A 14,370-nucleotide genomic window follows, 5' to 3' on the forward strand; every position below is an offset into this window, starting at 1 on the left:
CTATCTATCTATCTATCTATCTATCTATCTATCTATCTATCTATCTATCTATCTATCTATCTATCTATCTATCTATCTATCTATCTATCTATCTATATAATTATCTAATTATCTGATTATCTATTAATATTAATATTAATTAATTAATTAACTATCTAACTAACTACCTAACTAACTGACTAACTGCCTGACTAACTACCTGGCTGTTTAACTAACTAACTAACAAACCATCTAACTAACTAAATAACTATGTGAGTAATGACTAACTAACTAATTGCCTAAATTACTAACTAACGATCTAACTAACTAGCAAACTAAGTTAATTTGTAACTAACTGACTAAATAGCTAAGTGTTTAATAACTTGCTAATTAACTAACTAGCTAACTGGCTGACTAACTAACTAGCTAACTAACTAGCAAACTATCTAACTTACTACTAACTACCTAACTAACTTCGGAGCAAACAGTAACTGCTTTTATATGAGCAATAATCCACATTCTTAAAATAAGACTCCTAGGGAAGGATATTTAATGATGTGCCATGCCCGATTATACATCCTTGTTTGTTCATTAATTTACTAAAAATATTAGCATATCAAAAGACTAAAAAATATTGAACAAATTTAATTAAAAACTGGAAAGAACATTTAACATAAACGAAATTTTTTAAAGAACAATTTTATTTTGTAAATAATTTAACATCTTAGTTCAAACAAAAAAATAATAACTGGCTTTTAAACATACATATATACATATGCATTTAATTTTTAATTAAAAGAATTAAATTTCCTTTTAAATAAGTAGGATTAATAGAATTCAAAAAAAAAAATACTTTTATATTTTAAATAACAACATTTTCTTTCTCTATTCATTTAATATGCATTTTAAATAAATTATTATCATTTCTCTAAAGATGTTTGAAGTTGACAGTGGTTTTTGGTTGTTGGTTGCTGTTATCAAGGAAATGATAACTTAATCAAATTATTTAGCATTTATATATTTTGAATAATAAATAAATTTGAAATAAGTAACCATTAAGATACATAAAAGGTACACATATTTAGAAGATAGTGTCATATTTATATAATAGTACTTTTGGACTTTATCACAAATTTACCACATTGTGGGTAAGTGTTTGAAAATCAAGCAAGGCCACGTGTGGGAAATAAAATGTTAACAAAAGGGTTTTTAATACAATTAAGTTAAGAAATACCTATATGTATGTACTTACATACCTATTTACATACTGAACATTTTTAAAGGGTTTCGTTAAAAATGGGGGGCGTTTAAATATTTGCTTTTATATTTAAATCGTAGAAAAGTCACATTTTTATATCTTTCGTTTTCGTAAGAAGCGTACACTGAAAATAAACATGTCTTTTGTATACACATAAAACTTTTCTTACATTGTACGAAATGCTTTGGTATTTCGCAATCCGAGATAATTTTTAAAAATGTTAAAGCCAACGAAATATTTTAATAATTTTTTTTTTTTGACAATTATACACTGGCGGTACACATAAACATCGAAGGCTCCTTAATTAATACACACTGATACTCATATCTAATCAGTAGACCAGTTTTATGTTGACCGGGTGATCTGTAACTGGATCAACTACATCTAAGGAACAGATTTGTCTGCCAAACTTTTGAAGGAAATGATCTACTAGTTACTAGTTTTTAAGAGCTGAGGAGGCTCTGAATCCTGCCTTAAGCTAGGCTCAACCGTGTGACCTAAATGTTAGACCGGCAAAGACGGATATCTGTCTTTTCACAAGAAAGACATACATTTTTACGTTCACTGAATCCTACTTTCTGGGCAAAAATATACCGGTGACCGATCACTGACCGGAAATTAAACTGGAGATACCATAAAGATAATAGGATTAACAAGGCACATTGTTTGCTGGGCAATATGAAGAAAATCTATAAGCATTAAATGAGACCTTAGGTCTTCTATGACAAATTAGCTTTATTAAAGTGTAATTAAACCAATTCTTGTTTATCTTTCAATAGTCTGGTGGACTTATTTTGGACAGTTAAATATCAAACTACTATATGGAGTTCAGCGAATATGCTGCTTTGGTACACACAGAAAAAAGATCCAATAGAAATCGGTTACCATAATAAATATTTAGTCAAATTAATTAAAATTCTATCGCTGTTATTAAAAATCTGTAAAATTAACTAATTTTCTATATTCAGTATTAAAAAACCATAATTATAAACGAATTGTGGTGTTAACAATTTCCATATCAGTAATTTGAACTGTATTGTATCGGTTATTAATTATTTTTGTGAATTCAGTAAAAGAAGCCGATTTTTATTTAGAATTGAAACGTCAGAACATCAAATATTAGTCGTTGCAACTGAAAAATAGTAGATAGTAAAAAATATTGGGCAACCAATTATTAATGGAAACAATTATTAAAAATTAAATGATGATTAAAGGAACCAATTTCGATGTTCACAACCAATAAGTTGGTAATTTTAGATGACGTACATAAAATAAATAAAATAAATTTATATTTAATAAAAAGGCAAATTACACTTGAGGATACATAAACAAGGAAATATCTATTTTGTGTTATTTTCTATTAGTTTTCTTAATTTTATAGCTGCGGAAAGGTAGTACTCCTTTGGACATGTTAGACAGGATGAAGAACAAAATCCCCGGCACATAAACATCAAATTTTCATCAATCATCAAATAATATACATACTTTTTGTAAGTTTATACAGATTCATATTTTATTGTAAATATTTTAAATAAAATGAAATATATTTTAAAAATACACATAATCAACAAATTGGGTTTTAATAAATAATAATTTCAGTTGTAAATACCAATAATTTCAATTCTGATTACCGAATAATAATCAAAAATAGTTGTGTACTCCATATATTCAATAAGAGTAACCGAATTTTATAATAATTACAATCGAATAAAGTTATAGTTGTGAGAACCGACTGAATTCGATTGGAAACAAATTCGGTTATCACAACGAATGTGTTTTCTCTGTGTATATGGTGGTGTGAACCAATTGTCAGGGAACTTTAGTTAGTCCACCCAATGAAATATATTTTAGGAACAAATAGACTAAACACTCGTACAAATCACTGATTTTTTCACATTTTTGTGGACTTGCAAAAATACTGATGTAAATTTCCTTTCAAAATGTAAATTTTGTAAAAAAAAATATTTATAAATATAAACAATACAAACGGATTAACAAAAATTCAATATGTTTGTGTAAAAATCAAAAATGTTTTATTTTGATCAAACAAACCGCAAGCATTTGTGCAAACACGAGACACACTCATACACTACACAATAGGCTGCTACAAACGTAAAATACTGATAAGTTTGTTAAGATAAGAGGCGGCCTTCACAGCCGAAAAGCTCTTTTACATTAGACGAACTTGCCAAAAACAGGTTTAGAACACTTCATCAATGTATTCTGGGCACACTGGAAGATAATACACAATCATTGGACGTTCCCGATCGCATACCAGACACAGAATGTGTCAGAAACACTGATACGCTATCCCAGCTAGAACGTCAGAACATAAGAGCAAATACCAGTAGGAGTCTTTTTCTATAGATGGCTATAACATAGGGGGCAAAGTAGATCTGGGGTTCTATCTTGAAGAAATATATCACTGTTTACCTAGGAGTCTTTTTCTACGGATAAATATAACTTAGGGACCAGAGTGGATCTGGGGTTCTATATTGAAGACATTGAAATATATCACTGTTTACCTAATCATAACACCAGCTTCCATGTTGAAATCCGACCAATAAAGGAATACGTAAATTGGATTATAATAATTAAGGTGCCTACTTGGCTTAATATATTTACTGGCAGCGAGAAGGCAATTAGATCGGTTACATTAGACGAACTTGCCAAAAGCAGTTATAGAACACTTCATCAATGTATACTGAACAGACTGGAAGGTAATAAACGGATGTTTCCGATCGCATACCAGACACAGACGGTGTCAGAAACATTGACACGCTGATCCCAGCTAGAACGTCAGAACATAAGAGTAAATACCAGTAGGAGTCTTTTTCTATAGATGGCTATAACATAGCCACTGTTTACCTAATTATAACACCAACTTCCATATTGAAGTCCGAGCAATAAAAGAATATGTAAATTGGATTACAATAAATTGGGCGCCCACAGGACTTAATATATTAAATGACAGCGAAAAGGCAATTAGGGCGATTTCAGGTCAAGCTTTATTTTCTAGTACATATATGGTACTAGAAAATGCTCGAGATATTTAACCCAATGAACTCAAAACCATTCAACGCAATGAAATCTGAATACAAATATGGGTAAAGGAATTCTATAAGGTCTTTTAAAATAATGTAACGGTAAGTAGTACCAAAAAGATCCCTTGTGGTGATCCGGATGAGAGCAAAACGAAAAGTCTCCTCAAAATGGGGGGCCAAGATATTGTAGTCCTCTTTCAATGGGAAATGCACAAGTCACCTTATAAACCGAAGTAGAGTAGGATGTATCGCAAGTAGTATGCAAGTAAGCTTGTGCTATCCTTCAATGAACACTGTCGCAGTTGCAAAGGCAGGATAAAGGAAGAAACGCTCTTTCATCTTCTCTACGAATGTCCTGCCCGAAGTAGAGTAGGATGTATCGCAAGTAGTATGCAAGTAAGCTTGTGCTATCTTTCAATGAACACTGTCGCAGTTGCAAAGGCAGGATAAAGGAAGAAACGCTCTTTCATCTTCTCTACGAATGTCCTGCTCTGTCCATGAAAATAAACCGTTATCTTGGCAGCTACTTAAGTAATATCTATCCTTGGTGAGATATATAGATCTAAGCTAAGATTTCTCACTGCTACAGGCTAATTCTAAAACTGTAAAATACTACATCTAACGAGCGGAGTGGTCCAGTTAAAATGGAGTACTTTGGCTCTATTTGACTTCATTCGCGCGTAGTGAACTGCCATGTTAGGCAGGGATTAGTTAAAGTTATATTAAGACTTAAATATGTCTAAACATTTAATTAAATTATATTGAAAAATGCGATCGGTAGCGTGAACACAAAATTTACATAGAAACATAGACGGACAGACAGTCGGACGGACTGATATAGATAAATCGACTAAGAAAGTGATTCTTACTCTTTTTGTGTATTTTGCGATGGACCAATATAGTTCTCTTTCATAATCAGTATTTCGGATTATACTTTTATATTTAATAAAAGAGGAAAAGGAAATAATGTAAAGTTAATCACATATTGTTAATGTATTCGGTTTTCAAAATTTAATTTTGCAAATTTTTTAATAACAAAATAATTACATACAGAACCGTTCATCTTAATAAAAACCCTTATTTTGTAAATCAAATTTCCGATAAAGTCAAATAAAATTTTAATTGAATCAAAAGTTATTTACTTTTTATGCTTTAAAAATTAAGTATACTCCATAACATAAAGTCAGTTTTTCCTGTAATCACCCATTAAAATGATTTAATCTTTAGTAATATATACTTATGTACAAATGTATGTATGTATGTGTTTAAGTATTTACATTATTTACCTACTTGTAATGAAAATAAAAAACATTAACAATTGACTTGTATGCTTTTTATTTTAAAATACTTATTTTTATTATATAAAAAAATATATATTGTAATCGTTTGTTGTATATATATTTATTTTTATACCGACTTTATGTACACACACATACATGCAGCTGCATCTATATATATTTACATGGTTGAATTTATTAAAATATTTAAAATACTTCATTAAGTCGCCTTTAACCATATTGGTATTGTTGGTATTGTATGTATTGTGCGAGAAAACCTCATAAAATTTACATCAGTCAATTTGACTGAGAGAATGTAAAACTGAACCCTTAACTCTGCAGTTTTGGGTTTGACTGTTATTCCTAATTATATTTGCATATTAACCATTTATTGACTACAATCAGATGTCGCTTCAGTTATAAATAACATATATATAGTTTTCTCAGTATTACTAAAGGACACAAAAGTGACTGTTTGTACCCTACGCCACTATAGTTGGTTTGTGCTGATGTATGTAACGCTCAATAGTATTCAACCTATACACATCTTAAAGTAAACCAATTGGCTCAGAATCATTTTCTAAGTCGATTTAGCTATGTCCGTCCGTCTGTCTGTTTGTCTGTCTGTCCGACCTTGTAATCAAACTGGACAAAGACTTTTAAAAATGGTTAGGATCGGTTAATTACTTTATTGTGGTTGGATTCGCCAGACTATAATTATACCCTACACCATTTAAGTGGGGAGGGTATATTGAGTTTGTGCTGATCTTTGTAAAACACAATAATATTGGTCCGTCTGTCTGTCTGTTTGTCTGTCTGTTTGTCTGTTTGTCTGTCTGTCTGTCTGTCCATCCATGTAAACTATAGGTCGCAATTTTGGAGATAAATAAATGAAATTTGGCACATGATATTCTGTGGTACCGTAGATGAAGCCTGTTGAAAATGGTTAATATCGGTCTATTATTTCACCTAGTCCTCATACAACTGAATCCCCGAATAGGGCTTTTAAACTTTGTAATCAAACTATAAGTCGTAATTTTGAGGATAATTCAATGAAATTTGGCACATGATCTTCTGTGGTACCGTAGACGAAACGTATTGAAAATGGTCTACATTGATCCATTATTTCACCTAGCCCCCATACAACTCAACCCGACTTGTAATCAAACAACAGGTCGCAATTTTGGAGATCATTCAATGAAATTTACAAATGATCGTAGACGAAGCCTATTTAAATTGTTAACATCGGTTCATTATTTCACCTAGCCCTCTAAAACTGAAACCCAGAATAGAGGATTTAAACTTTGTAATCAAACTATAGGTCGCAATTTTGGAAATAATTCAATGAAATTTGGCATATGATCTTTTAATGTCCCAGGGACAAAGCCTACTGAAAATGGTTATCATAGGTCTATTATTTCACCCAGTCCCCATACAACTGAAATTTGGCACAGTGCAAGAGTTATACATTGACTACCTGCAGAACTGCTGGGTAGTTCTATACAACACTTGTATATAAATGTATATGTAGGCTTGGATTACGTTAATATTTGCTATTATTATTTTATTATTAAAAAGCATATTTTACTACCAATCACAGCATGGAATTTACATTTATGTTTACTTTACTTGTATGTAAACATACATTTTGTAATGAAATTATACGACTAAATATAAAGTAATGCACTATGGGTCAAACTGCAAAGTGATAAAGATCACTATGAAACAATAGCGCAGTAAATCAGTTGTGTTCTCTAACTTCGATAAGGATCTCCATATATAGCGAATTGTATATCGCCATTTCCTTTTTCCTTGTTACTTTTCTATGTTCCTCATCTAGCCCATAGTTATAATAAGTGTAAATCATTAAACCAATTGTAATCTAGTAAATTTTTAAATAACTGTCACCATTTAAACAAACATGCGATTGAAACCATTAAGTCTCTTTAATACCTTTGAACAAATTTAAATCCTTTTAAACTCAATTAAAATTTCACTTAACGTTGTAGACTTTAATAAATGTTTGTAAGTATCAAACAACTTTATACATACATATTTTTTTTAATTAATTAATTTCTTCCCTATTTAAATTAACCATAAGTTTTCAACTTAATTATGTTTTCTTTTAAACTTTCTCCAAGCAGATTTCTATAATTTATCATATTTTTAGTAAGACCTTCTGTCATTGTTGTTGGCCCCTTTTCAAAGTTGTTTTCTTTTTAATTTGTTACACGTGGTTTTTATGGAAAACCCCTCTAAAACGCAAAAACAATTTTTGGTTTACACTCTTTTTTCTTTTTTTGATAATAAACATGCAAAGATTTCCGTGATAACAACTGACATAAGGTTTCTTTTGATAAATTTATGGTAAAAATTAAACAGTAGTAAAGAGTTGCCAGGTTAATTCGAATTTGTAATCGAAAGAAACACAAATGAAAACATGTATGAAATTATAGTCGGACATTTCCGACCATGTTTAAAAAATAAAATTTGATTTAATAATAATCACAATAACTTGCCTCAGATATACATACTTAAGTCAAATTTTGAAGAGGTTATGGGGTTTAGGGGTTATGTTCACATATAATTATAAAGTTCATGAAGGTCATCAAAGCTAGCATGAATCTTGCTTTTGCGGCATTTTGTCGAGATACGAATATATTAAACATTATTATGAACTTAAAAGCCCTGTTCGGCGTCTTCAGTTGTATCGGGGCTACGTGATATAACGAACCGATATTAACCAAAATTTCACAAAATTGCGACATGTAGTTTGATTACAAGTTTTACAAGCCCAATGGACCAATCTTAAAAAATTTCAACAGACTTCGTCACTGTGACAATATAAGATTTAGAACCTACTAGGGCCTTACTTGACCCTAGAAAGGTACCATAGAAGTTCATATGCCAATTTTCATTGAATTGTTTCTAAAGTTGCGATCTGTAGTTTAATTACAACGTTTACAACGTTACAATGTTACAACAACGTTTACAACGTTATATGAGGGCAAGATGAAATAATGGACCGATCTAAACCATTTTCAATGGACTTTGTCCTTGGAACAATAGAAGATCATGATGTTGACTATGCGACTTGTAGGTTGATTGCAATGCTTACATGGACGGACGGACAGACGAATCGAATCGGTAAATGATTCTAAGCCGATTGGTATATTATTGTGCGTTACAAACATCAGCACTAATCCAATGACGCTTCCCACTAAAGTGGTGTAGGGTATAATAAGTATGAATAGATAGTCGGTCATGGCCGACCATATAATACCCAACAATGCGATATAAGACAGAGGCCGTCTACATAGTCATGGACATAATTGATTATGATTAGGTTGAATGTTCCCCTAAGATTTCGGAGTTTGTCCCCGATACTACCATATCCAGTACTAGTAGAATTAGTACACAGTATAGTACACAGTATTGTCTTACACCACAATTGATATCGTGTATCTCATCCTAGATGTAAGCATGTGAATGCGACATAAGACACAGGCCGTCTACATAGTCATGGACATAATAGATAAAGATTAGGTTGAATGTCACACTAAGCTATCGGAGTTTATCCTCGATATTACCATATCCACTACTAGAAGAATTAGTATTGGTCATAGTAGTGTCTTACTCCACAATTGATATCGAAACTATCATTATCCACTCCCTTAAAACCGGCTTTACATTTAGCGTTGTATCTAATTTCCGGTCAAAATCGACAAAAAGTAAATATAGTTGCGATTCCATCCAATTGACAGTTTCGCTGTTATTCTTTGGTATTTAATGTTATCTATACTTTATCAGTTTCGTTTAAATCTAACTTGTTCAACACACAGGAAAGCTTCAAAAATAGGTAAGACCCGATGTATAGATTTGGAGAGTTATACCCCTTTATTGTTACATTTCGTCGTAACTGTAACAATGACGCTCTATTTTTAAGATTTTATAATGTTGTCTGTGTTCCATGCTTCATGTATTAATGTCATTATGTAGTGAGTCCGTTCTGGAATGTTGTGATAGAAGATTGTCCATGCCTGACGCATCATTTTTCATCGGCTTTGCAATTGCATTACTAACCTCCTCCTCTATTGGAGATGTCGTTGTTATATCTCCACTCGGTTTTTGTCATAGTAATGATTCTTCCTGTACAGGACTGTTTTCCGTCGATTCAGGTGCCTCAAAAAACTCTTATACCTCTGAAGTTTTACATCATTTATATCCTTGATATCCTGGGTAGGAAATGTCATTTTCCGCCACTTAGTTGTCTGACAGCTTTGAGGACTGCACAAGATTCATCACGTAATGCAGCATTTTCGGCTTTATTAGATTATCATAAAACTGTCACTTAGCTTCACGCTCTAATCATCTTACATTCTTCTCCGCATTTTTATAAGACATCTTTACGAGGAGTAGTTCATCTTTACGAGTAGTCATCTTTTGCTGACTGTTGCTTAATGTTCAGTATTCCCCCTTCCTCAATTGCGCACCAAGATATATCACTTATCCATGACCATATGATTCACTGCTAGCAAGGTTGTTCTTTGTCCATTCATGTCAAACTGTAACGATACTTTTCCAACTAGTTGTGATAATTGTGCACCAAGTTTTATCACTTATACATGATTATATGATTCACTGCTAGCAAGGTTGTTCTTTGTCCATTCTTGTCAAACTCTAACGATACTTTTCCAATTAGTTGTGATAATACGATCCAATCTAGTCCACCTATCTTCATGAAGTTCTGTTGCCATTGCTGGGTCTTCCAATCTATGTACATTGTATATATCCCTGCATATCTCATGATGATAGGAGGCCTTGGGATAGAGTGTGACAATACTTATCACAAGCTTGTGAATTCCATGCTTAATCAGAGGTTTTCCGAATACCGTCATGTGTTCTTGTGAACATTGCGATGGGAAAATGGTTTATCTTTATTATACAGCAGATATCTGCCGAAGCTATTTGTCACTCATTTGACCTTAGCTCTCTTTCCAAAAATAAATGTCAATTTATAAGTCCTTCCATCCATAAGGTAACCTTAGAATTCCCTACTAATTAAGAACTGTTTCATTTGGTTGCATATCCAGATATTGTCATGTGGTTTTGTGAATATCTAAATATATTGTCGAATTTTTGTATCTCCATTATACAGCTAATAGCTACCGAAACTATATGTAACTCATTTGTCCTTAGCATTAATGTCGCCTATAGTGGTTTTAATGTCTCTTTTCCTTGTACAGTTCCTTGTAGAATTCATTATCAGATTCTTTCTCATAATGTTTGGTTGGTGCAACGATGTAGCTATTTAGTCCTTAACTGAGCCATAACCAGTCTATCCGTTATATGTTTATATTCCAGCATGGTTCTTTTCATACTTAATGATATTAAGATTCCTAGTATCTAAAGGCAATAAGAAACTTTTTATTGACTTTTTCATCTTACTTTCGATAAGCCTATAATATCCAGGTAAAGTTTCTCCATTGAACTGCGTACTTGTCAAAGATATGCGGTTTTTGCTAGTGTTATCACATTCCATGTTCCGATTTTCGACAGCCAAATGGTGGTGCTATTAAATCCGATATTATTTCCATGTAGTTTCCTTAATCAGTTAAATTTAAGATTTGCTTTTGATTAGACCACAACATCCTATATTTTAGTTTAAACTATGCCGCGCCTTTAGAGAGTCATGCAGGTTACTCACTTTAGCTATCGACAAACGGCAACTTAGATTGTTCACTTAAAGGAGTCACCTTCATAAAAAAACGTTATAGCCATAATGACAAAGTCTTTGCAAATCACACATCACAATTTTATGTAAAAAACAAGTATGAATTTATAGTATGATACCCTACACCAGTCAGTATGTTAAAATTGTGGATTTATTTTACATAAAGCATTTAATTTGTTTTATTGTGAAATCTTTTACTTACGGTTGACAAAAAAGAGATTTTCTACAAGAGGGCTCATAGGGATATGGGCCTATCCTTATAAATTATGATAAATGAATTTACGTCTACTTTAAAGTCATTTATGTAAATTTTGATCGTTTTATTAGTAATTATAAGTTAATTTTGACCTTCAAGTCATTTTCTGAAGGGGAGTTTGTATGGGGGCTAGGGTCAAATGAGCTAGGAGAAATCATGGACTGATTTCAACCATTTTCAAAAGAAGAGTATATGCCAAATTTTATCAAATTATCTTAAAAATTGCGACCTGCAGCGTGCGCACAAGGTTTACATGAATACACAGACAGACGGATGGACAGACGGACGGATGGACAGACGGACGGACGGACATAGCTAAATCGACTCAGAAAGTTATTCTGAGCCGATTGGTATACTTTCAGGTCTAGGATCAATATTTTTGGGTGTTACAAACTTCAGCACAAATGCATAATACCCTCCCAACAATAGTGGTGTAGGGTATAATTATAAACTTTTCATTTTGGATATCTCTATACAGGGAGATCTTAAAGATATTAAATAATTTGTTTGTTTTTGATTTATCTTAAATGTTACAAAATGTCTTTTTAATTAAGGAAAATATATACTACAACTCCTCCTTTAATATTTGCTCTTAAAATTGTTAAGCCTAGAGCGCAAAATCGCTTTTTTTACTAACACAATATAGACTCAACATATACATGTAGAGAACAGCAGGGTGTATTCTGTTTGATGGAGACAACAAAAAATGCCAAATCAACACATACCTCAAAAAAACACTTTGAGGTCCTATTCACAAATTTTAATTTAATTTTGTTTTTTTTTTTTTTTTGTTACTTCATTCGTTTGTTAACTTTTTTCTCTTTCAATTTAATTACTTAAAAAATTTGTTGTAATTATGATTAATGTTTTCAAGAGGATTTCTTTGTCATACTTTCATTTTTGTTCATTTACTTGTTTTGCTTCTTTGTTGGTGGTTTTCTACTTTTTTGGCACAGATATTAAACAGGATTATTAGAGGATTTTGTTTATAAAATTTTTGGCATTTTTAATTTCCATTAAGCAAGAGTAACAGCAGAAATTGAAAATGAAAACATAGCGGTGTTGTATATGTGAAATATAATATAATAAATAAATACCCGTTCATAAATAAATAAAACGTTTGACTTTTTAATGTGAATGCCCTGCAGTTCGAGGTTTCACTACTAAACTAGCCATTTACTTTCATTTTACATTACAAAGAGCATAAGCTTGAAATATTTACCACAGCTTTATAAAGACTTAAACGGCTAATTTTGGGTTTTTGTAAAACTACGGGGTTGTCAAACTTAAGATTTTGCATGCAAATACATATGACTGTATATGTTTCAAAATATCTATATGTGTATGTTTGTGTATAAGTATGAAAGTGTGTTTATACATTTAATATGCGATGGTGTGAGCATTTGTGGTAATGACCCAGAAACATTTAAGTAAACCCCCATGAGTAAGATTATATTTGACTTGTTTCTAATAACTAATACATACATGCATAGCTACATACAGACATACTTACATACATAAACAATTCATATGTAGTACGCTATTATAGCACATTATTATTACACGAAGGCAGTCTGATAAATCACCTAAACAGAAATCTCAGGAAACTCTCAAAATCTTTTTAAACAACCAAATTAAACCTAATTAGTAAACAATCTATATGACTTCAAGAAAATCATAAATATTATTAAGTCCTTTTTAGACACCCCCCCCCCCGTTAGAATGAGAAACATGCAAGCACTTTTTTCATACATCTGCATATACTTTCTACCCTTTATGTGTTTGTTGGCAGATATTTTCCCATAAATATAAATTTCTGAATTTTTGATGATGTTGCAAAGGGGTTGTGAATTTTTATTGCTGGGCGTTTACAATTGGGGGGGTTTATATTGTTTCTTACTTCTGTTGGTTATTTTTGAGTGCGTATACACACATATTATTTTATTTCAAAATATTTTCCTTAACTGCAATAATAAAATTCTATCAGCAATATAAAAAACCTGATAAACAATTTTAGTTAAGCTTTTCGTATTGTGAAAAGTAAAATTTCAAAATATTATTGCTTAGAATGAAATGAAATAAAGTTTAAAAATTTGAGATATTCGTTCACCTTTTAGATATTGTCCACAGAATGGTGGAATTCGATTACTTCGATTCCCAACAGAGGCACTGGTTGAGAAGTGCACAACGCCCCGATGGAGGTCGGAGTATATTCCTTCGGATTTAATAAATAACCGCATTCCTAACTAACTAACTAACTAACTAACTAAGGGGAAGACGATACTGTTGACAGACATAATTAAGTACTCGGATACTATCCTTGACCGGAAATTTTAATGACACCACATAAAGGATTGCTCATTTTGAGGAGATTTCTCGTCTTGCTCTCATCAGGATCACCCCATAGAATCTTTGTGGTTCTACCCACCGCTTTAGCTTTAGCCAAGAGGCATTTTCTCATCCATATTTTTAATTCAGTTTTTGTTGCGTCGAATGGTTTTGTGTTTGTGAGGTTAACTACATCGAGCTTCGTTTTCTTTAAAGCTATTACATTCGCCCTTTCGTTGCCGACTTCTGACTGTCGGTAAATATATTAAGTCCTGTGGGCGCTATATTTATTCTAATCCAATTTACACATTCCGTTGTTGCTCATACTTCTGCCTGGAAGCTTGTGTTATGATTAGGTGGTATATTTCTGTTTCTTCAATATAGAACCCCAGACCCACTTTGTATTTGCTCCAATGTTCCGCTTGACCAAGACATTCTATCTTGTATTAGCGTTTCAAAATCTCCGACATATTCTGTGTCTTGTATGCGATCAG

Source organism: Lucilia cuprina, chromosome 2, assembly GCF_022045245.1.
Source record: "Lucilia cuprina isolate Lc7/37 chromosome 2, ASM2204524v1, whole genome shotgun sequence".
NCBI classification, from domain to species: Eukaryota; Metazoa; Arthropoda; class Insecta; order Diptera; family Calliphoridae; genus Lucilia; species Lucilia cuprina.